At 31.0% G+C, this 27,678-nt stretch overlaps 1 protein-coding gene across 1 annotated transcript in view; it reads left to right on the top strand.

Moving 5' to 3' along the window:
• Nucleotides 1–27,678, top strand: part of LOC113404244 (protein phosphatase 1 regulatory subunit 12A) — a 538,461-nt gene that overhangs the window by 377,239 nt on the left and 133,544 nt on the right. The window lies entirely within an intron of this gene.

Here is a 27,678-nt window from a genome sequence, read left to right as displayed (position 1 = left end):
TAGAGATTGGCGTTTCTTCACGTTTAATATATGTATCATATTCTGGCAAACAGCTTTTTCGTATTCAACGTCAACAGACTAAGCGTGAGTACCATAATAAAATATTTATTTAATTCAACAATTTTATCGTTTTATTTAAATAAATATTTGTTTTGATTACTCACTACTGTTTAATAATAATAACAAACACAAGATATGAATAAATGTTTGACGAAACTCCGTAGAGCTTACTTAGACTATGTCAGATTCCATCAAACTGCTTCATTGCAGACTTGTGGATAGGTATCAGAATTACGTCTAATATATTACGAGTTTCCTTAAAGATTTTTTTAGTTGAGATCAACGTATTTCAACCAACTCATAATTACGGCTTTCAAATGCAATACAAATTCATTTCTTTTTTATGATAAACGTAACGTATTATTAATTATTGTTATATCGCATTAACCTGTGTTACATTTTTAATTAATATCTACTGTCAACATTGTAAAAGTTAACAAAAAATTCACATTTCAGCAGTCAGATAGTGACAAGTGGCGTTGCCACGAACAAGTGGACAGCGGGAACGTTTGAATCACTACTAGAAAACGCCAAGTCACGGTGCGAGCCGAGCCAGGCTCGTAACCAGGAAGAGCTAAGAAATAATGTGATATTTATTTATTTGTAATTAAATTATCAGATATATAAATATTCCTTAAAAAAAATACTCTTAAAACGAACGAAGCTTATGTTACTGATATTGTGTATATATGTACTTTTGCTCAATGACACAAACTGCTATACAGTTTTTTTAATATTACTAATTTCTACTGTCTAAGCGACCGCGCCTTATTGGGTTTAGTTTCTACATACTTTTTTGTTTTGATTGCATACGACAAGTTCACAATAGCAGAAATATGTACATTGCTCGCTTTTAACAGCACACTATAATATATTATTTCAAGATACTTATATGATAGAGACGGTTTTAAATGAAAGTTGATGCTAAATGTCCAAGAAATTAAATAACAAAAAAGTACGTAACCCAGGCATTTCTTTATTTACCCCCTTAAAATTCGATTACAATTTTAACCAACAAATGGCGTATATTTTTTGTATACTATTAAAAATCCTGCTAAATAGGGTTATACGAGCTATAATTAAATTGATATTTAATTTGAAAAATAATTTTAATTTCAAAATTTAATTATGAAAAACGAATTCTAGATATTCATAACTTTTTCGAAAGGCTGTTTCAATATCAATTCTCGCATTTAGTTATATAAAAACTTAAATACTTAGGTCTTTGTATAATTTAAGGAAACTATTTACCTAATAAATATTTTTTAATACACGAACAAGATACAGAATATTTTTTGTAGGAAATATAATCTTATCATTTAAAATACTATTTGAATCTACTCTATCCAATCTCATTTGAATCTACGTACATCGGAACTATCATATTCTGCTGTAGTCTGATAAATGACCTCAGCTACTATTCGACGAGGTTTCAACGCGTCTTCATTTGTGATATTCAATAGAATTTAGATCTCAAATCAGAGTCTGTGGTACAAGTTGTTAAAAAATATATTTTGACAGAATATAAAATACTATGACGAATTTTGTAAATATATTAGATACGCGAAGATTTTTTGTTTGTATCTTAGTGGTATTTCTTGCAATGGATTCCTAATCTTAAAAAGCCGTATTCGATGTTTTAGTATATTTTTATGTAGTTCTTTACATTAAATATTTTCAGTTACAATTTACTCGTACATTTTTAAATTCAAATCAAAAGAAACTTAATAAAAAAAAACGAAAACATTTTGATAATAATAGAATGAACATTTCTTTGCTTCTTTTTCTTTAATACGAATTACGTTCTTAAATATCTAAAAAAAAAAAAAAATAACTATATTGTTATTAAAGAATGTCTCTTTCAACTTACACCACAAATCAACATCCATTGTTATTAAATTATAGAGAAAGAACAAGAAGCAATCGCGTTATGTCCATTTTAAGAATCACTTTTATTCAATCTTGCAAGCTAAGCGTGTGTTAATAAGAAAATGTTAAATAAATCGTCCGTTACTAATTTAATTATAAGCATTACAATAATATTATTATTATTTTTTTACTTGTTGCCTCCATTGGTGACAGGAGGTGGTTCATTTTTGCACAGTGTGAATTGCGTTTCAACGGGGAATTGCTACTAGCATTCTCGCCACCATTTCATACGGACACATTCGTATAGTGAAGCCCTTAGTGTTAATTCATATGTTATAAATTAAATGTTCATTATATTATATGTTGCACAAAATACAAAAGTTGAAAATGATGTACCAAAATGAAATCTACTAGCACCATTAAGATTTGATTAATATGTTAACAATATTAAAATAGGTACATGCGTCAAATTATGTCGATAAATTTTTTAATTTATTTTATATACCGTAAATATTTGAGACAAGGACGAGGAATCCAGATAAAAAAAAATGTTACTAGTAATCGGTCAATATTTTAAACAATTAATTTATTTTCAAACTCATTTATTTATTCTATTTTACTGAACAGACACGTTAATTCAACGCAAGAGCTATTCTCACAAGCAAAATATCAGTCGCACGTACATTGTTATCGCAAGACGTTGCAACGTGAGGTGCGATGAAGTCGCGATACGCCGCGCCGCCCGCGTATCATACGTGGAGCGCCCGACGCTAAATTTACGGGACAGTGCATCTCAAACTGTTGTATAAATAGACTATACTACTTTCTAATATATTGAGATATAGATCTATTCACTCACGTTGGCGCGCCCCTCCACATTAAACTCAAAAACAAAGGTAGTCATCACTACATAGTATAAAATAAAGTCGCTTCCCGCAGTCAGTCTGTCCCTGTGTATAGATTTTTAAAACTACGTATACATTAAAAAGGTCTTCAAAAAGTCCACGATGGTATATGTATCTCTTAGGGATAATCCACAATAAGGAATTGTCATCCTTTACTTTTTACGAGCGATTTTAAGCAATACAGCATTAATCCTTATCCAATTAAGTACCTCAAATATATTTTGCATTTGATATAGATCCATATGGGTCACAGCGTGAAATTTAAATGAATATTTTCGAAGATATTACAGATTTGAAAATGCAAGAACATAGCGGTTTGTATTGTCTGATGATAAAAAAAGCTGCGAACGTTGTACATAAAGACATTCTGTAAAATATTTAGTATCAGCATTGCACCCGTGCGGCTTTGCTTGTATAATATAATTTGTTCTTATACTACTGTCATTGTACTCTTATATAATCGTCTCAAGCTGAGACATCTTGTAAGCAAGAACGTCACTCAATAATAATTCCCCTTCGTAAGTAAATACATAGATCAATCAATCAAAAAAAGGTCAAAAAATAGGTCCGACAAACTAATTGCATTTGAATTTTTCTTTTAATAATATTTACCTATATAATGAATATATACTAGTATTAAAATGCGTAAGAAATAGTGAGTTACATCGTCAGGTTTAAACCGCTGAGCCGATTTAGATGAAATTTCGTATGGAGATAAATTGAATCCCTGAAGAGGGGTATGAAATAAGGTATTGTCGAGAATATTATATATACGAAACAATATTACAATAATTGTTTACAATAAACGCTGGTTTACATATAACATTGAAGAGCACTGGTCTAGATCATAATACATTTTGTTTATGTATCATACCGAGCTAGTGGATGGTAGATTTCACGGTATAGCGGTTTGGACTAAGCGAGAAACGAAACTGTAGTTAACGGACTCAAGAAATCTAGACACCAGATAAAATATTTTAAGCATATTATTTATATCTGAATATACGAACGAATTTATCTGCGAAAGGTAATAAGTACAGCTTAACAAAAAAAAATTTTTATATACATATATATAACTATTTTAAATAGTTTCTAGAATTGATCATAGTATATATAAAAAGGGTAACTTTTGATTTTGTTATCGTTTTTAAAGACATTGATCAGACGGAAATTGCTCACAGTTTATACAAATGGATATCTATATGTTTTCAAAAACATTGTCGCGTAAAAAAACAGCGAACTGCACGAAAATGCCATTGACCTTTCCAACGCAACAAATAAACAAGTACAGTTAATGTTTGTATTCGTAAAATTCATAAAGTAAATAAAATCAACAATAGCAAAAAAAAAAACTATAATTCATCACATGTTAACAAACCCAAAACGTATCAATAATTCACTAGTCTTCGTGGCATGACTTACGGTTACCCGTAACGCTTCGTTACATCGGCCTGCAATTACAATTTAGAGTCACGTAATACCAAAAACAAGAGAAACTCACTCAACTAGGGGCTTGTGTTTTTTAATACAATGATATTACGTTTTTTTTTTTCTTTCTTTCATTCCGCATCTGAGCCGGAAGGCCCTATTGAACTAGTCATTTCACACTCGTAGAAAACACACATAATTATATTATTCGACTGTCTTGATTTTTTGTTAACTACAAATTATGAACGATTGAAATTATCTCGAGGAGCCCATGATTGTAGACTGGCGGGTGACGCAGCAAATTCGCAGGAACTGGGGCCTATTTTGTCATTATTTTTATAGTATACGCTCGTTTAATTTGAAAATTTAAATATATTATATAAAATATATATAACTCAAAAAAGGTATATAATGTTCATTAAATAACTTGAAATCGGATAAAATACGTTATACCAAATAAATGATAAATCAAATCACAAAATAAAACCTAAACATGTTATTAACCTATTTTTGTTCTGCTCAAGATTCGAACGCAAGTTATTTGTGCAACAAAGATCCACGAGATAACATGTTGTATCGCACGTTTAATCTATTTTGTAACATCTGCAATGTCTAAGTTTACGAATATCATTTGCAACACTTAGAAATAGTTTACAGTAAATGATTTAACTTGTACAACGTTGTTTTTTGTCATACGATAAGGTACTTCACAAAAATTAATAAATATGAAGGTACATTTATGAGAATAGACCCCTGTTTGAACAAGTCGGTGGCATTAAAAGGGAATCGTTGGCGGACAGGCAGGTGAAGCTTAGTACAAAATATCGGTACCGACAGGACATGTTGAACTTTTAAGTATTAGGGTTCCTTTCAATAAGAAACAATCCTATAAAATATCGATTCATTATATAATTCGTCTTATTTAATTATGATTCATTTATTTATTTAAGGTTATCTATTTTTGTTTTTTCAACTAATTGACTGAAACGAATTGCAAATTTGCACTAATAATGATGTATTTCAAAATCAAAATAATCCAAAAGAATTTTATTTATCGCTGTGATTTCATTCCAAACTCGAATTTCATATTTCGAACGAATATTATGTATTCATTGAATATGTGATGACACTAACTTTCAATCATATGTTTTATAAAAACTATTTTTCGTCCAGTATGTAAAGGAAAATAAATTCTCGTTACACTTGTGTATTTTTAAAGGCTCTTTACGGAGCCGCCACTTATTAGACATGTATGTCAAGCACACGGCGAGTGTTACCTCTGTACAAACCGTACAATGCCTGTACTGCTGTTAAGTTTGTTTTTATTTTTCTTATCCCTTGTACAAAATGAAAAAGGTAGTCGAATCGAACATAAAGTACTTTAACACGAGTGACACGTTTCATAAGACAAACGATATTTACAACTTTATAGCTTTGTCATTCTAATAGCTGTGATAAATAAGCAAAGGTACACTCGTCTTTACTAAATCGACCCACAACCTCTTAATTTATGTATTAGTACCTAGTATTTTAAAAAATGCTTAGTTGTTTAATATGACAGTTTTAAGCGGTCAAAAATTTATCAAATCAAATCAAATCAAAATATACTTTGTTCAAGTAGGCTTTTACAAGCACTTTTGAATCGTCATTTAACAAATTATTTAAAGTGAAGCTACCACCGGTTCGGAATGTAGATTCTACAGAGAAGAACCGGCAAGAAACTCAGTAGTTACTCTTTTTCAACATTTAAAAATACAGTCATGTGAGTTAAATACAATTATATATGTATGTTATGTCTCCTGCCTGGAAGTCAATAAGCATTAACTCCACGCTTTTTTATCATCAATATAGTCTTATGTATGTCATATAATGTTATCTTTACTTATACAATCGTTTGTCCTGTATGACTATCAACGCAAGCCAAAACTACTAATTCTAAAAAGGTTTATTTTTAAAATAGCTGTGCCCGCCATTTCGTGCACGTTTGAATTTAACAAAAATTTAGTTAAAAGTGGTTATTTTAATAACATATACATATAACATATTTAATATAATAATACCAACAGACACTCCAATTTTATTATATGTATAGATTTAAGCACCTGTTGAAAACGGACTCTTGAATATTTTTACTTTTAATTTTGAAGTGCAATTATTTACAATAGTCTTTGTTATTTGAAGTTAGAAACATGAGAAAAATTAAATCGTGCCGTCGCAAAGTCGGGATAGCTGGGTAGTATTATATTTTGTTAGATAATCATTACTTAACATATTAATACATTCTATTATTTTCAGATCAGATTCTCAAAAAATTAACAGAAAATTCTACTAGTAGCTTATTACGAAACGCAGTTTGAGGATAAGATGATAACTACATTATTAAAGTTTAACTACACTGCCAAGCGCGAAGTGGACTATAAACACATCGAAATTCTATGGTGCTTGTCTGTATCCACCCCAAATTTAACCATGATAGGTTTTATTACAATAACAACATTTTTATAATCTGATATAGCCTGGTGGCGATCGTTTCGTTATTATTAATATAAAAACAAAACAATATCGGTCATAAGTCAGAACCCGCGATTTTCAGTTAAAATTGTAATTCGAAATTTGAATAAGCTGACTAAATTTTATCTCTCATAAATAAAAGTTGAAAAAAATACATTTTTTAATTAATTATTATCGATTTAAGAAATATTGAATTTCCTAGCAGTGTATATGTCATAAGTATTAGAAACTTAACCAAACTTAAGTTAAGGGATGATATGAATAAAGTCGTATTAAGCTATATTTATTTTTGGAAATATTTAAATATTTTTCGTAGAAACGAATGAGATAGGAACGTTTAAGGTCGGGAAGGTTGACCAAAGACTAATTTACAACATAGACAACAGCCTGTAAATATAACACTGCTGGCAGTAGTCCATCTCTCGTATTTTATAGAGGGGGATTGAAGCATATTCCACCACGCTGCTACAATTAGGATTGTTGGATACACAATTGTTAGATTTCATCCGATATAAGCAGGTTTTTTTCACGCTGTTTTCTTTCTCCGACGAACAGCGAGACGAATACTTTTAAAAGAATTAACCATACGAAAATCATTGGTCCCTGCTCGGGTTCGAACGCACAAACCTCGGTTGAAATTCACATTTTCAAGTCACGCAACATTCGGGTATTGGGGTAGAGAGGCGTATAACATGATGATATTATAATATTTGTAACTTATTTTTAAAAACTCTGTTTTTTTTTTTAATTTATTTATAGAGCTTAGTCATTATTTGTGACTATGTCGCTCTGTTACACACTAAACTGTTTACATTTTTATTTTCTTAAACGTAAACATTTGTTAGTCAATTTGTACAATAACTTCAATTCATTACTGTCATGATATACCAGAAAACTTATACACTGCACAATAGTTAAGATAGTTTCAATATGCTGATAAATATCCTGTCTAAGTGACTCGTTCCGAACACATTCCAGTAAAATATGATTTTATACGAGTATATCTTCAATTACACCACATTCGGTGCAAATGGCGGTTGTAACGTTTTTCATTAAATAAGCAAATTAAAAAACTCCGATTTTAATATTATCTGTGAAAAACCAAAGCGGTAAGCGTAGATTAAATATTAAAGCTTATCAATTGCGATACATAAAGCATTGGTTTCCGCCTGGCTTCATTCGTAGATGATAGTGGTGTGAGGCAGGTGTTAGGTACCCGATGTCCTAATCGGGACCCTGACAAAGTGTATATAAAATTTCTTGATAATCGTTCGTGTAGTTCAGATGTGAAATCGTAACTAACAGACTTACTTTCTCATTTATAGTATTGGGATAAAGTATATCTATGAAACGATATGGCCCAGTGGTTAGAAAGCGTGCGTCTTTACCGATGATTGCGGGTTCAAATCCAGGCAAGCACCACTGAATTCCTAGGTCCTTAATTTGTGCTTCTAATTCATCTCGTGCTCGGAGCTGAAGGAAAACATCGTCAACATACATGAATCTTAAATTGCAACAACAGCAATTGGTGAAATTAGCTCAAAACCTTCTTCTCAAAAGGAGAGTCCAACAGTTTATAGTCATATAGTTACTTTACTTTACTGTACCATTTATATATGATAATATTAATAAGATTGTGTGTATGGATTTGATTAATAATTACATTTTATTTTTTATTTTAGTATATATAACTGAATTAAAAGCTAAATATAAAGTCAACATTAAACGAATGCTTCCCTCGACTTAGCTTAATCTAAAATGCGAACAAAATAATACCTTGGTCATTGGCCGCATCTCATTTCATAGAGATCAGGTGGCGAAGGGAGCATTGTAGCGGCTAATCCGTAAAATCTGCTGCAAGTGACGCTTGACTGTACCATAGGGGATCGCATGGGGTACACTCGACCCCCGTGACTTATGATACACCCAAGTAAGATTACATACGTTGTGATCTCGCACCTGTCGCTCCCGACGCGGCGCAGCTTTTAACATTACACGTCAAAGAGATAACGGATCACACAATAAAGGATTCCTCAAATGTTATATTTGCATAAAGATAAAAGTACTTAAATGTCTTTATATCCCGCACTATAGTTGCTATGTTTTGTTTTGAATTATAATTTATAGCACATACGTCCGAGAGAACGGACATGCTTTTTTTTTTAATTCAGTCACCCACTGTTTCTAAACGCTTTTTATTGCTCGAAGCACAGTTGCAGCTCAGGTCTATAATTCAATTACAACAGCCCACGATACATAACTTTACAGACACAATCACACTCTCCACGTTAATGATAACGATGTTTGTGTAACGAGCCTCGGAAGCCGGCAATAAAGGCTACCGACATCATTACCACGCCAGCAAACACAAATTGACAAGCAATATTTCAAACTCGATGATTATCATATCGGGCGGCGAATACCATAAAATTAAGTCGCTAGGGTTGAGTTCAGTGAATGGAACAATTACTCGGTTAGAGTGCATGTGTCGGTGTCCCGACAATGAGTTCATTAGTGGCAAATTGCGTGGTGTGCGAACAGCCTTATGATGTATGGTACTTCACAATTGTAATGCGTTTTGTACTATTGTCACATCAAATGCTTTATTGTCATTTTTTTATTATTATTTTTTTTTTTTTTAGTTTTAACGCACAATGAAATTTATATAAGATTATCCACGCTAATTAAAAAAAAATGGAAATTGAGCTGAAGCCTTCGGAAATAAACTCGAATGCCAAGCGAAACAATATCGCCTGTGACTCGTGAATGATATATTTTTCGTTTTTATTTAATTACTATTATAATGAGAAGCGTTTTTTTTAAATCTGTACCGCGAATTTAAATTGTTATAAAGTTGAAATTTGATGTGCACGTTTCACGGTTGATTGGAGATAATGATCCAGTCAGAGCTTGGCATATGTCAGTGATCATCCCCTGGCACTCTTTACCAATTAGAGAGGCTTGTGAGGGGCACGAGGGGCGATCGCTCAACCGGTAATATTGGTAATGGTTTATTTATTTTGCTAATTAAATCACCTGTAATTATATAATATTAAATGGAATACATAAAATGCATCCTGACTGACTGATTATATCACCGCAAAGCCTAAAATTTAATACATACGGATTGAAAATTTTTAGAGAACCCTTGTATTTCATAATGGAGAGGCGTGTTTAACAACGATTTTATGAAAGTTTCATTTCAAAGGGGGCGTTGCACCCCTCAATCTTATACTTTACTCGATCAATCTGTTTGATGTCTCATCCTTTCCAGGACCCCCTACCCCTGACAAGTATTATGTGTTATGTATATTTAGTTATAAGATAAATCGTGATTTATGAGATGATGATGTCATTTTTCCAATCTATCAAGATGCAGCAACGGACTTCTGGGACAGCGAGCACTTCTTGGCTAGCTTGAAACTCAATCCTAGTGTGACCGACGCTTAATATTGGCTCATTTTACTAGAGTCAATATACATCGCCATCTTAATTGCAAACTGTCGTTTTCCGAATTGATGAATCAAACAAATACTGTTATTTACCTTTTTAAAATTATATAATTGTTAAGTCGTCGGGTGTCGTATATTTTAACCCTCTGTCCGCAAATGCATAAGCTCCGATTGGTCCGTTTTGGAGTGTATTTGGCGGAATCCCCTGAGAACATTGTACAAGAATCCTAAGTCTGTCCAAGGGTTACTATTATTTCATAACAATTGCGATATGTGTCCATTCCGATCCAACTTTGTCTGGACGGCAATGATAATGATTTTTTTTTATAAAGTGACAATTTGTCAGTGGAATTTGATCCCTGAAACCATAAACATCTTCATAATATTAGCATGATGTATAATTTAAACTATAATAAAATTATTAATTTTAATTAGTTTCTAGAGATTGCATTCTACTAGGAAGTATTGCCATTAATATGTTAATTAGAATATTATATTATTCTCTTGTGCAGTTTTTATATGCTAACATTAAAGACTTAATTAAATACATACAGATTAAAATTAAAAATAATTAATGTACAGATTATAATAGCATGGAATAGTGACATAGTGATATGTGTATATTTTTCTTTTTTAAATTACACGAAAATAATAACGTACAAAAGATTTTGTGTTTCTTTTTTTTTGTATTTTTATCTCATTTTTATGTTACATAATTGAAATTCCTCTTTAAAGCATTCATCTCATTCTCCTATATAGAATAATTGCTACGTACATTAATTAATCGAATTAAAAGGAAGATTTAAACGTAGGTTACCGTAAAAAATGGCCATTCAATTCAACTTGCTATCCTGAACATTCCTACCGTACGACAGGACAATCGGATCTACTTTTTTTAACACAGATCAACCTTGATCGTCAATTTTTATGAATGTAAACCTTATTATTAATTTCCTCCTTGGAATTAGACACATTATAACCTAATTGTGACCATTTATATAACAGGTTTCGCAACGTCGATCCGGAGCAGAATGATATTAAATTATGATTATTATTCGGTATTGTCGTTTGAATGCACAGAACCACACGTTAAATCTTTGTACAAGTCTACTCATGTTACTAATGTGAAAGTATGTTTTTTTTTATGTTACTTTATTGTTGCGCATAAGTTTAAGGTGTATTTATTAAACATGATCCTTTACGTATAAACTTGGTAAATTAGTAGTAGTAAGTAGTACTAATCTTTAAATTCTTGACGAATATCAAATTACGGATGATAATAAGAGACAAATCAAAGTATAACTATTTACCCTCCGTGTATTCCGTAAATATCATGATGTGTCGTTATCCTTATCATCAAATAACGTTAATAAGTAAAATACATCCGACGATTCCATTATTTCCTGAGAAGTCATAGTTGTTTTCAGTTGTCAAGTATTAGCGCCGCATGCCTCATCCGTGATCGCGCTCAGGTCGTCCAATCGCTCGTATACGTCCAACACTGTAACATTGCATTTTTTTCATTGCATGCATTGCACTGTAGCTTTTTTTTACGTATTTTTTATAATATTTAACAATTCGTGAAAACATTATCGGTTTATGGTACATGTTTTATATGTTAACGCAATGTTTTTTCGCTTAAATGCAAAAAAAAAAGTTTATGTTTGGAGCTGGTGTCGTGAGTAAATTGCATTTGGATATCTGATATCGCTGGTAAGTAATCAGTTGATGAGTTCGCTTACCACAAATTTTCCTGGTTGACTCTTAACCTTAGGCTCTCGAGCCATAATCTTCTTTTATCAAACCTCTACACGTTTTTGAAATGAATTCGTTTCGTTTCGAATTTTGATTTTAGGAATATTTTAACAATATTACAGTACAACTACCTGTAATCAGTGAAGTATACTTACCATCAGGACATTTGTTAATCTACGTAACTAAGACAAATAAAAAAAAAATCGGAGACGGGTTTTCCCCGCGACGAATGAAGTTATTTTATTTATTTATTTACACTGTACACGTATATTAGTTTGATACATATAATAGGAATGCCTGAAAAAAAATTCAATCTTTGACATGGAAGTCGATTATTTATTTTAAATTACGTGCTATACTTTTTATGCAACTTTAATTAATAACTGAACTATAACACGTTAGTACAAGTTTGAAAAACCAGCCGTCGAACGTAAAAACTACAGATAATATAATTTCAATGAAAATGTTAACATAATACATCATATTTATTATTCAATCATATTCATTCTGCATATAATTAAAATAAATAATAATTTACCTTTCAAATGGGATAATGAAGTACTTTTATAAAAAAAAAATCAATAGCACATACATTTGCTTGCCTATAAAGACGACATATACTTATATCAAATTTGTAAAAAAACTACATTTCATGATTATTAATTATTATTTTAGATTAATTAACGAATAAATCAAAACACTAATAGAATACTATACATATATTTTGACTTGCCTATGTACATGCAAAACTCGCGTGACCTATTAAAAAAAAAACGCTCCTTCGGAATTAATTTGGTCATAAACCAGCAGTGCGATTCTGTAAGAAATCACTTCGCATCTCACTCGTGAAATATTGACAACCGACAGTGATACGCCATTTTGTAACGTGTATCCTATAAATTTTATAATTATTATAGTCAATATCATATAGCACACATTCTGACATTTCACACTCTATTTCTGTGTTGAGTTTCGAGTTCCATGTTATAGAATAGCCGTTCTAGTTCTAAATTCAACTGAAATCCACCTAAATCTTTTCAGCCAGTATCATCCCCTCCTACGTTTAAGCTATATATGTTGAGAAAAATATGTATAAATTTAAGTATATAATTATACTAGATCCGTCCGGTTCCCTAGGAGAGATCTACATAAAACGAAGACATAAGTTCAAAGAAATAATTTCATAAACATAGAGTACAAACATGGATACGTTCATTTTTATTTATAATTAATATTATTTACGTCAAATTAAAACAATATGAATTAATGAAATGTAAATAATAATCGAAGAACCACACTTTGATCGTCGATACACAAGTATATATTGTGTATAAAAACAGTACAAAGGAATAATAAAAATCAAACAATGTTCTCAAATTTTAACAATCCGTAAATACATCAACCCCAGCATGAATATTTTAATGTCGACTAAACACTTGCAACGATAATCTGGCCCAAGTTACGTACTGCAAGCGATTGACGTGGAATATAGTACTCAAGTAATTGTAACTCGTAGAAGAATCTTGTGCAAAATACTTATACAAATATTCTTATCTAGAAAAATTATAATAATAATTAATTCTCATCAAATCGTTGGCGATTAAATTTATCTATATAATAATATAATATATTAGGAAGTCAACAAAAATATACAGTGCATTAAAAATAATTATAAGTTCTCAAATATTTCAACGAAAACGCAGCTAGTTTTAAAGGTAATTTATTAACTTATATATTGATGATATCATTTTAATAAATAACTTGTGTAAACGCTTGAATGCTTTGACTTGCACTGTTAGCTTTGGACAAATAAAGCAAAGAAGATTTGAAAAAGTATAAACCGTGGGGTGGAAACAATTAGTTCTATTTGAACGTTGTAAGTTAGCAAATATTATAAAATATGAACAATTTCACGGTCCTCCTGGTGTTGATAATCGTTGGGGACGAACTTTTTCTGTATGTATGACTTTTGATATATTATTTTAATCTGTCCCTCTTGTTCACAATAAATAATCATCACAAAAATAATTCATATTTCTGTTCTTTTCGTTTTAAAAATGTTAATCAATTTAATATTTACATAAAATATATCAGGAAAAATTATTCACTGATAGGGTTTGTTAATAAAAATAGTTTCTTAATCCGTTAAATGTTATTGCAAATAAAAAAAATGCAAATGTAATACTTGACTTCAAATGATTATAAATGACACTTTTGTTTATTGTTTTCGATAAACTATGTAAAAAATTGAGATAGCGCCTTCGACACCTGCTCATTGTTTCTATGAAAGGTGTTATCTTGACCTAAGACATCTTTATCATATTCCATGTGAATGAATTTCGAGGCAAACTGTCATCATCACTTACCACACTTATAAACCTTTTTTTAGATGGCTAAGGACCGATAATTCCGGAGCTTAGTAACAAAATGTCCATTCGTTTATCTATCTCGGAATAAAGTACACTTGTGTAAATGATTACAATCATCACCTATTCCATCGACGTACACACAATAGACTTAATGTATATCATTATAAAATACAAAGTTAAACAAACTTTACAGGTTCTCCTGTTAGTAGGGTAATTTATCGATATGAATATATTTTTTTAGTTCAACGGGATAAACTACAGTATAGAATGGTACCTATATAACGGGTGTTCGATAGAATAAACGCAGCGTGGTCTCGGCGGCCCCGTGCTCCGTGCGGTCGGGTCGCCCGAGCACCCGCGTGCACTAATGACTACGCACGGCCGACGCACGCGCCGGGTCACGCGCCTCTCTTCATTACTAACCTCTTTGCCAACTTTATTATTTTTCGCCACGTGTCTATTATAGCGGTTTTTACTATTTTTTGTCCATAAACTCCTTTTGGCCCATGTAATCGGATCCCATTGCAAATAGGGGCGGATTATCAAAGGCCTAATAGAATAGACGCGATCGTGAGTGATATGTGATTCGATCAACATAAACAAGCTATTTAGCGGGGTTTGAGAGGTTAATGGTAGTATTGGTCAATTGATTATCTGCGTGCACTGGACGTACGACTAGTCGATGTAAAGTCATATCGTTAAACGATATCGACCCCATTAATTAATTAATTATTATTATAAGTTTTCTCATATAATAATAGTTCTAAAATATTGTGCAACATTCTTAATCAATTTGTACTACTTATTAAAAGTATAACCAAATGATAAGCTCGTGGAAAATATTATTTCGATATCATTCAATGCGATGGTTAAAATCTGCGATTTGTGCAACCGTGCGGAGATATAACTCGAAGCGAAACGATTGCAACTAAAGATATTCACCAACACAAACAAAAGCTTTGAAACGTATACAATTGAACGATCACGTTAAAATAAAAACGATTATTACAAAAAAAAAGTATAAAGGTAAGTAACATTTTTAATTAATGATTATAGCAACTCGAACAAATTATTTACAAGAGGACGTGCGTCACTTTTAGAGATGGATGTGAGCCACAGTGGGGTGTCCTTCATCGGATGAAGTTTCGCAGTCCCTCCGGAAGGCACACGCTCATTAGAAAGGCCTGTCGGCTTTCCAACATTCACTATTGCCAAAGAACGTGCGCTAGAGCATTTTATACGGTTGAAATTGAGTATTATTTGTAAGGACGCGTGTCCAACGCGTGACCTATTCCATTCTCAGTTGTTTTTACGTGATTTAACATGTTTATTCGCCGAACATTTCTACTATTTTAGCATTTAACTCCCGAGTTTTTGTAGTTGTTTAGTATTTATTATACAACTAATTAGTTGATTATACATACAATGTATTTTTCTAAAGCCTAAATCGCTTAGTAATACTACAGTGTATAAATTCTTAATGCTGGTGTAATCGAGTAGGAGATTGAGCCACTTTTTCTACTGCTAAACTAAACTTTGTTTAAAGGCAGTTTTTTATAAACGCTTTAAAATATGAATTTGATATTGTTATAGTTAAATAAGTATTACATTGTGTTTTTCTTGGTTGATCATATACAAATTATCAATGTATGTAGCTCACTAAAGGTAATTTCAGTCACAGATTTAAATCTCCATATAAATGGGTATAACTGGCATTCTTGGCATTCTAATTTGAAAGTTACAGAAAAAATATCATTGTTCTATATGTATATTTATAATAAAAAACATTAAAAAAGTATCAGACTCTGTAACTAAATAATTATCATTCAATTAAAATATGCATAGCACGTGCATATGATTTTTCATGCAAACGAATTCGGTAACAAAATTAGATTATTTCTGCTCACTGAACGAGGTAGTGGGGGACCATTTGATTTACACTTCAAGTAGACCAGGTGTTTAATTTCGAGTTCTATACAGGTAAATATAAATATAAATACACACGGACGTTGGTATAATATCTGTGTGGAATTAATAAATTTGATTACCATGAAAATTTGCACAGATACAGAATTTTTTTTTTTTACGTGGTGATGGTATGCTATGGTTACGCTCATATGTTACACGCTATAATATAAGTCGCTGCTAGACACATCAGATGGTATACCGTTGAAGCGATCGCCAAGGCTATTCGTAGGTATATGTACCAAACTAACGCAAAGTCGACCGGGTATTACTAGTACTAACTAGTAGATACTTACCTATTACATAAAACTATAGAATATAATAGTTTAGAAGACATGAAGTACATATTTATCTTTCATACGGTATTAAGTTAAATTATAATTAAAAGAAAAAATAAAATATAATTGTAAATATTATATATTATTACATAATATTTGCGGTTTCCGTAAATAATGTTTAAGACCTCGAGTTGTAAACAAACATATTACTTTATGAATATATCAATTCATTTAAAGACACAGAAAAAAACAAATAACATAAAAAAATAAAAAATCTTTTAGTTGTATGTTTCATCGATCAAAAACAAAGAAACTCAAATAGAAGTAATATTTTTATTTCACTTTCAATTAATATTAAAATATTTCGAATTATGAATATTTACAAATAGCTCGCAATTGTTCCATTGACCTCACCCACGCAAACTCCACGGGAAAAAAATAATACAAAGAGGCGTACTAATAATACCTTCTATTGCTAAAACTACACCGCTTTTTCCCAAGAATACTTGTTCTTTTGTTCCTTTAGTGGAGGGAAATTTACGTGAGTTTTGGCTTGTTTTTTGACCCTAACAATGAGCCTATAGAGAGATGCCACGTGTCGGAAATGTGAACCCACGATTAAAAAATTCAATGCAAACTAAACCATGTGATATTGTAATAGGGTTTAAATTTTATTGACAAATTAAATTATATCGTGATGCGATTTCGTAATTACTCTAAGCACATTTATTTTAATATAAATAAGGTCAAAATTTGAAATTCCATTTTATTTAATATAAAACTAATACAGATACGATATATTAATGATCTATTAAATTAATCAGGCTTTAATAAGATAATCGAAGGTGTATGTTAATTTAGAAAAAAGAAAGTGTATATCTTAGGCATCTTATCTCCAGAACCGCTGATCCGAATTTTTAAATCTCTATACCAATTGATACTGTTTTACTAAATACTTATTTAATATAATAGAAAGCTACTATAAAAATATTTCAATATATTTATTTTATTAGTTGACGCCCGCTTATCTCACGTTTTAGGGGCTGGTCGTCAAATGTTAAGTATAAAAGTAAGTAAGCTATGTACTTGATTGGAGTTCAAGCTTGCTTCATCCCCAATCTCATCAAATTCGTTTCAATCGACCTATTTAATTTAAACGAGAATATCAGTAACTTACAAATGTTATATATGGTTAACAGATGCGCTAACTAAGACCGCCTATTTAAAAAAATATATATCAACTTAGTAAATTAAAGTTGTAAGCATAGTAATCAAAAAGTTTCATTTGTTTTTTTTATTCGTCTTGATAGTCCGTCAAAGGTGTGAAATCGTCGAAAAAAATAGTGTCCAACGGTTGGCTACTTAGTACACGAACACTATTAAAGTGATAGTAACGTTTGGCGAGTGTCAATCGTAACTGTCACTCACACCAAGATAATAAAGTTGTTGTTTGTTTTAGTTCTTTTGTAGTGTAATACTATCCATCTAAGGTGAGTGGACCATGGAAAGCTACGCTCCTTTGAAGGCCAACTATTGAAAATTCGTAGTTATTGACATGTGAAGACATATTCCTTCTGCTATACACTAAGATGCATCAAAATCAAGGCCACAGATGCAGCGGCAATGCGCATGCGCCGCTATTGTGGCTGTGCGATCTCATGCTTCGTAGACTTTGTCGTCGACGTTACAATTGTTAATCGCGCGCACAGAAAAACGAAAGTTTTTACTTTAATAACGTATTATTATCTCATATTTGTTACTGTAAATTATCGTATAAGGATATGTTAATGGTATTTCAGAAAAATAAAATAGTTTTGCCTCGATATAAGTTAAAATATTGGTAGTGTTCTTAGGATAGCCGTTGGTTCCTTATAAGGCCAATCAAAAATTTGACGGTTGGCCTTGCTAGGGTCCGTGGGCCTTACAAGGAACTTCTATAAACCATATAACATATGAACAGTTACTTTTTAATTATAAATACGTACCGTTACAGTTAAAACAATGTTTTATATTTATAATATTTTTATTTACAAAGTTTATTAACTTTTTTAAGCCATAATGAATAGACTCTTTTTCAAAATTATTTTGACAAAACAATTAGAAGAGGATTTATCACAGCGAATCAAACGTTTTGCAAAACTGAGTTTGCGTGGTTACGCCTAAATATATCAGGAAAGAAACCTTTTTATTTTGTATGAGGTTTAAAATCAAGAATACTTTCAATATGTATGCACAAGAATGGCCGGACACAAATAGCTCAATATGTTTTTGGCTCGAAAGTTTTTGGTTAACGAATCCAGCTAGAGCTCAAAAAAATGAATAAGCCCATTGTAAAACACCATTTTGAAGAATCTCACTTCTTAAAAAAAGTATTTGATAATAATTATTAGTTTGGCCTTCTTAAGAACATTTTGGCCTTACAGAGAACGGACATATAAGAAGGCCATTTTAGGTAAAAAAAGTTTTAAATTTTGTTATTAATTAGGATGGTGTTCAAGTAATGTTCGTTGAGTTTTTTATAGATGATAAAAACATATTGAGCATTTAATGTTTCGCTTAAATGAAAGAGCTTATTATGAATTTTAGTAAAAGCAGATATGTCAATTGTTACAATTCTATTTTTAAATTAAACGACTGATGTATAATATTGGCCTTGTTTGGAGCCGTGCTCCTTGCAAGGCCATTTGGAAGAGCTTCATAAAACTTAATTTTAATAAGTGATTTATATGGTACACAATAAAACAAAGTATTATTTTAAAATTTGGTTCCTTCATTTATCCAGTTAATTAACGAATAAAAAGTGTTTGTTCGTTAAGGTGGCCTTCCGTGGTCCACCCACCTTATATAAATAATCTAAGTAAGTTTTACACTAAAACGCAATTTGCTAAATATCATATAAATATCATGTTCTGTCTTGTTATTACAACGAGCAGTGTCATATATTAAATCTTTTCCATATTTTATCCTCCATCTCATATATCAACAAAAGTTTTGAATTACAGCTCTAATATACATAATCTAGATATATTTCTTATATTTAATTAAGACAGTTATAGCTCATCGTATTTAAGTAACAAATTAATTATATTAAATTTTTATTAAAATGACTTTTATGTTTGAATAAATCAGATCGTTCTATCGAGAACAACACTTTAAAAAAAAATCTCAAAACATTATTTCCTAAGACGTTGACAACATAAGCCAGTGCGTCCAAGCATAGACTCGGAGAAAAAAAAAACTAATACGAAAGTGACAAAAACCCGTGTACAAGTTGACAGGGCTGACAACGTCATCGCACGATCACGTCGGCGTTCGATCAATTATGTTTGATTCATTGAGTTCACCTGACAGAAGGTATCGGCGTCTCTCGTCGCCTCCAAAATATTGTGATTTAGATTTTATCTGTTTATCCAAATTAATATTACCTAGCCTGCTTTTACTTATATACGTTTAAAATTTATAAAAGAAATATTTTAGGTCCCAACACGTGTATCTTCGTAAGTAGACTGTTTATGGTTTATAACGTAGTCAGCATTCGCTTGAATTTAAATTTAAAAAATATATATAAGAAACACTATAATACAACATGCACACAAAGTTAGCTTACATAATGCTGAATATAACTCTCTCATTTAGTCGCATAGTTTTAATATAAAGTATAACTAATTATTGTCTTCATTTAATTACAGTTTCTGAGATCCGAGATCAACTAAGTTGTATTATCAAAAAATAGCTCTAAATTTTACATGCACATATGATAACATTAAGTTAATGATATTTATTTATGTCGGAACGTAATTATAAATTAATACAGTCGGAATAATATGTGTATATTTTTTCCATACATTTGCATAATTAATAAGCGATTCACTGACCACGCCGGTCGTCGGTGAACCACAGTATCCGAGCCGTCGAAAATATCATAACATCGAGATTAAGCTAATTTTATTATAAGAATATTTTTGTTTACCTTTTGACTTGTATGAATAATTTAAATATCAATCATTAGTTATTTCAGCAATCAATCCGTAAAACGTAAATAAAAAAAAAAAAAATTATCTGTTCTTTACGATTTGCGGTAAGAATAGGGATTTTTTTTTTTTGTATTTTTAATATTAGGTATTAATTATTGCAACAACAAGCTTTTGATTAGAAACATGTAAAGAAACAAAACATTTGTGATTTATGGTAAATAAAGATGGCGATCAATAAATCATATACCATAGACTAATTCAACAACTTTAAATAGTAAAATAAAATAATCTCTTTAAGAATAAACTTTTAAAACCTATTAAAATATTCATTCTTAGATGCGTAACAATTTTAGATAGAAAAAAAAAAACTTTACGTAATATTCATGCTATAAATTTTAAAGTAGGTAAGTTTATTTAAAACACAACCGCCAAGCTAAAAATTTTATACTCACATATTTCTTTTTTTAATATGTTTTTAATGACAAAAATTAAAACTACCGAATTAAAACTATCATTTTATACGAAAGATCTATCCATCTTGTTTTCTAATTATAAGCAACTTATCTATTTATAATAATTATGTATGTATTATGCTACTGTTCTTAAATCCACAGTGCACATTTAAACTTTTTTTTTACATTAAAAAATTATAGCGATTCTGTAATCGGGTTTTCTATGTTTTTTTACGAGCCCAAGTAGGTACCAGCCAGACATATTTTATATCATCAAACAGCTTATTATACTTAGTATTTTTGTCTTCCAGTTTTAATGGTGAATGAGACAGTGACGAGGGATATGCCATTTTAGTTCTCAATGTAGTGGCGCATCGTTGATGTAAAGGATGGATGTAACCTTGCCGTGCCATACCGTTATGTTTATTGCCGTGCCAATGACATCGGATAGCCCATTTACCAGATTGCCTACTATTTTTTTAGGAATAATAAATTTATTAATCTAAATGAAAGAAGTAAATGGTTCGTAAAAACCGTTTTCATACGTGAAACAATATAACTAATTACCCAACTATAGGTTTGAGGACACTTCGTAACCTTTTTATTAACCTTGACGAAACCACCAGACCTTCACGAAACCGGGCAATATTGAACGCGTACAAAGAATTGATTCATTAATTAATACAATAATAACGGCATCTATGAACGCAACATTGATGAGATTAATTAATATCTTATCTATACGTTAATTTATATTTTTAAGCATTTAATTCTTCTAAATATGAATTTTAATTATTGTCACTCTTTATCGAGTAATTTATTTAATAATTAGGGAGCTAAATATCTATTTTATCTGTTGAATGTAACTCCGACCTGTAGCCGTTTAGTATTATTACTCAGTTAATATATGACCATATTAACTGAGTAGACTAACCAAAAAATTGTATACGAATTTGTACGTTTCGATTTATTTCCGTATAATTTTTTATTGTCATTATTCCTATGTTGTTTTTATTCATAACACTAAAGCTAGTGTAATACCGATACAAAATAACGATTACAGACAGAAAAAACAGAAGAGAAAAAGGTGGATACTGAACTGTATTCTTTGACTCTTTATTGTATTAAACACCCAATGAAGGACCGTTCAAAATTTTAACAGATAACAATAAACGCTAGAGTTGCCAGTTTATTTAAAGTAAATCAACAAATCCTTTGATGTAAATTTAACTAGATATATAGCACTTCCCTTCTTATCTTATTTGCTAATTCGAAATTCTCTGTTGATTAATAACGTCCTGTCTTTAACTAAACAATTTCACACGAAAACTTAGAGTTACTAGTTGTTAATTATACGAATCTAATAAATCTAGACTAATTAACGAAATCTAGGAATCTTTAGAAGGTTACTAGTTACGTCACTCATCTTTCTCTCCCTTCTGGTGGTTTTTGTGCCGGTCATGGACCATTTGCGGCCCGGATGCGGTAACTTTAGATGTACCGGCCTATTTCTGTACATGTTTTTGCCGGCGCTCGAATTCTCTGCTTGTGCAGCTACTGTTTCGATTAACATAATCATAAAATACTATGTAATTATATAATTACATTTCAGTTACCTCAAATGTAATGATAAAACGCTTATATTAAATAAGCGTTTTATACATCACTTTGCATTGTTAAATTGAATAAAATCAAAATTTAAACCTTTATTTAAAGACAAGTCTTCTAGATATATTTAAAAAATATATTAATATATTTTATCATAATGAAAGCAAGAAGTCATTATGTTTATAAGAATTAATTTAAAAAATCTCTTCATGTTAATAAACAAATACAAAAAAAAACACCTAAAAATAATAATACACTGGTATGAACTTTATATGCCGACGGTATTTCAAATCATTTGACACAGCCAAATGTGGCTCGAACGCCCTAATATTTGAACTGCACGGTACATTGCGCACACCCATGATTTATAAGAACCTACTCGTACATAAAAACTAAAGAATATCGTTGTGGTTTGATCTCATTGTCAGTTTTTAATTTGTTTAACTAGTTATCTTATACATTTCATTATGAGGTCATTGTGTTACTGCTTAAATAAAGGAGAGTACTTGTCGAGATCGTCTAGAATCACATCAGTGGTTTAGTAAAGACATCGCAAATTGCACGCTTGTAATATAACATCTTCGAACATTACAGAAGCGTTCATAGCAGACAACTTATAGAATAGCACAATAGAGTTGCGTCGTTTGAAATTGCATGAACATCGGAATCAATGTGATAGACAAACGAATGATCGCTAACGTAACGTACTTGTAGCATACAACGAAACAAAAATGCTGTTCTAGTCAGTACTGTGACACTGTAATGTATTCTCACCATCAAGATCCTATTACACGCGAATGCTCTTAGCGAGAACCCCCATAAGGTATTGAGCCATAATCGAGTTAAATTCTTATACGGTCTTTAATATTTCACTTCGTATCTCGTTGGTGTAGTCGCCCGCTTATAACGTCGTAGATAAAAAAACTCGGGTCGAGCCAATACAAAAAAATATCTTTCAATTTTTTTCAGATCTAGATCTAGTTCTAGTTCTATTTGTGTTAATTCCGCGTTAAGAACTTTAAACCGATCTTGCGTATGGACACTTTCCGCTCGTGTAAGATTTTACATCCCTTCTGATTAGTTATTATAGTGAGGAAATAGAGGATGGCGTATATGTGACCTATGTGGCTTCAGGAATTGATCAAGAAGTTATCATCAATATCGCCATATACTTAGAAATAAAATTATTTGTTATAAATAAATTCAGAATTCAGAGCGGCGTTAAGCGCAGGACTCGTAGGTGTGTCCTGCGCTTTGAGCCGTTCTCAGTGCTCGTCTATTTTTGTTTAATATTATAAATATTTTAATTTATTTATATTTGCCAAGTAGCTTGCTAATTCATAATATTATATGAAGCTGATTGTTTTTTCTATTGTGTTTTAATACAATAGCAATTTTTTCCATAGAGGAAAGATTATCTTGAATATCGTATAAACTGAGAACAAATTAATACGTATTATTAAGTTTTGACAAGATTAAATATTTCAATATGGGACAATATATTTTTTCCATCACCTACTAGCGGTGACTACTAAATCTGCATCATCGACAATTTCTCCATCCATATTTCTTTACTTCTACATATGAAAATATTTAATAACTGTCTATAAACTACGAATCAAATCTATCTAATTATAAATAAATCCATACTAATATTATAAATTGCGAAATTAACTCTGTCTGTTACGCTATCTCGGCTAAGTCACTGAACCAATTTTGATGAAATTTATTACCGAGAAAGCTTAAAAGCGTTTTTTAATTCAAGTACTCGAGGAGGTAAAATTAGGTATGAAGGTTTGGTTGTTTAATTTAATAAATTTTGCACGGCTAAAGCCGCGGTTTAAACTAGTAAATAATATATCTTCAGTATACATATAGTCAACTAAGATTTGTGTGTTTTCTAAGAAATACTGATCCAGTTAGCCGTAACGAACTCTGGATCATTCAATTAATTGCACTTACGCTATCAACTCAATTATTAAAATATAATACCGGGGATTTATTTCAGTTTTAAGACAAACTTTAAAGGTAATTCTTAAATATTTGTACATGCATACTGTTTCGAAATTTACTACCGAATTGGAGTAACAATAATAAACATTGAATACAATTATTTTTAACGACATTAAAATGTCACAATACTGCATAAAGATAAACGCACGAACACTTTTTTTTAAGATAGAATGAATATTAATGATTCTCCGCGAACATCGACCACGTTTATTTTCCGTATAAAAAGTATCATATCTCGTAAAAAACATTTATATTGGTAGAAATCAATCACATTTCCATTTTCGAAGTCACCACTAAGGTATTTCCTCTCGAAGTAAATAGGAACTTGCAAACACGAATCGATGAAGCACTTTTGTTCGATTCGGAGAATTATTTACATATAAATAAAGCAAAAGTCTGCGCCAAACTTAAGCCGAAAAGTTGTCTTCCCGTTAAACGACACTATATCTCTATCCTTTTTATTCTTGTACTGTCAATACATATTGCATCTCTTTTACCCTTGAATGGTGACTACCGGATTGCAGAGGTACAAGATCGGGGACCAGTTTTTGCGCACCAACCACATCAAAGACATGCCCTCAAACAGAAATTTGTGAAGATGGAGTCACCATCGAAGAAATAAATGTGTAGAAAGTAGCGTTTATATGAGAGATGCTCGGACAAAGTATGATTCAACATTTACAAAATAATACTTCATAATCGTATAGACTTCGTATTAAGACTCAATCGTATTCAATATTTACACGTCAATTCAAAAGTAGTTATACAAAAGGCAGTGTCCGGACTTCAATGTATATGTATAGGTATACAGCTTAAGCAATTAGACAGAGCCTTGATATTTGGAAGCTTTAGTTCGGTGAAGTAGGTAATTTCGATAATGTAGGTAATAAAGGTTTGTATATAAAGTATTTTGAAAATTTTTAATTAAAAGTCGCTGCAATAGTCTCCAGTCGATCGATTTCAACAGAATTTAGAGTACCAAGATAAATAAATATGATCGTAGATTTTTTTTTTGGAATATGTCAAACGCATCACGCTGTAAACCAATAATATATTTATTACATTTCAAAGAAAAATAAAATGAATGAATGAAAAAAATGAAAAAAATATGCAGTCAATAACTCGACGAATAGTGCATACAGTAGCATATTAGTAAAGAACTCATAGTAATATATTCTTTGTTTAAATATATACTCCAAGGAGATCTTACATGAAACTATGAAAGTTACACAGAAACTTAATATTATAACCAATTCCCTTAAATTATCATTAGTTTCTCGTTCCGGCATCAAAAAGGAAGAATTCAAATTGCGATCTGTCAAACTCTTATAGTTTTCGAGAAACAGTTTCTTAAAAAAATATAATTTCGAAAATTGAATTAAGTGGCGATCGCATGACCGAAATTGGTCGTGGACGAAATTAATTTCACGCAATCAGCCAAAAATGGTTGTCGCTTACCTCACCATACCTTACCTCTTTACATCTCTCCCCTCTTTTTAACGCCACTCATGGTACTTGCATTTTACTTGTTTATATATTTTTTTTTTATTTAAGAACGAACTTGTAAATTAAAGCCATAACGAAATTGTTGTACCTACTTGTATATACTGGCCATAATCAAAATTATTTTTCTACCAACTGACATACTCTAACAGGTTTTTTTAACTTAAAAAATAAATGAATTTGTTATTGATAAAACAATTCCAATATTATGAATAAATTATACTAGTGATGTATATTCATTTCAATTCCACATAACGAGAAAGAAACATAAATTTTTTTTTGTGTACACAATCATAATTATCCAAAAAGGTTGTAATCACCATGACAGCGTCAACAGCAGCAAGTCACAATATTGAGTAGCAGTACTGAATTTTGTGGCTACTCCTTCACGTGCCTCGGTAAGGCGTAGTACAGATCTTCGTCGTACTGATAAAGCCAGGTATTTTCGAATAAGGAATCCAATGGGACCACCCAAAGGCCCAGCTGCCGACCCGCCTTATTTATTGTTTTAATTAAAACAACATAACTCAAGTTCCTCCATTGGACGCGCCTATGTGACAGCTCGTAATTCTAAAGTTTAGCTTCTGAACGCGATCCTTAAATTAAACGACGCGTGCAACTTGCATGGGGGCCTGTGACTTCTTCATCTATAAGCATGGACCGCCGTTGAAATATAACTTAAAGAATACAAGGTTATCGTTCTAATTGATGTATTTATATCAATTTGGGCTTTCGCACAACGCTTTACAAGACTACTAAATTAGATTTGCTGGAAATTACCTTCTTGTAATTTTCGTTCTATTTTTAAATAGATATTGTTTAATTTATAGAAAAAGTAATATCGTAGATGAAAGGACATACATGTTAAACATTTGTACTTTTTGTACTTATACTGTTTATGCGTTTTAGACTGTCTCTCAGAATGTTTTTTTTTTCTTTTTCATAAAAGAATACGAGCTCCGACGAAGGCCTAAAATAATTATAGGATTTTATGTATTGTAAGTACAGTGTACTCATGTATATAAATAATTATTGCAGTTTGATGTTAAACAAACAAAGAAAGAAATATTATTTTTACGTAAAATATAAAATTATATCACGTTAAATATAGTAATCAGGCTGTATCTTAAAATATGTGTCATGTGTGTACTTTTATCATCTCAACACGTGGATTTAAAGTATTTAAAAACATCAATTATTTAAATTATTTAATTTATTTAATTATTTAAAGTATTTAAATTCAACTTATCAACGCGTGTCTGATCACAGTTAATTAATAAAATTTAATTAATCCCTGTCAGTAATTTGCAATAGTCGGAAGGCTCGTGTGAGCTGCTGTTGATCCAGCTCAACCGATAAACCTGTTACTCAAAAATTTTTACAATCATAATACCTCACAACATTAGAAAATATTTTTCGTACAGCAATTGATACAAATAAATAAATAAATTAGTATATTTATCAGATAACAACTATGTCGTTCGGGGTCGACCTTAACAAAATCAAAGTAAGCGACCGCTTAGCCCCGCATCAATT

Source organism: Vanessa tameamea, chromosome Z, assembly GCF_037043105.1.
Source record: "Vanessa tameamea isolate UH-Manoa-2023 chromosome Z, ilVanTame1 primary haplotype, whole genome shotgun sequence".
NCBI classification, from domain to species: Eukaryota; Metazoa; Arthropoda; class Insecta; order Lepidoptera; family Nymphalidae; genus Vanessa; species Vanessa tameamea.
This window is presented reverse-complemented; position numbering and strand designations above follow the sequence as displayed.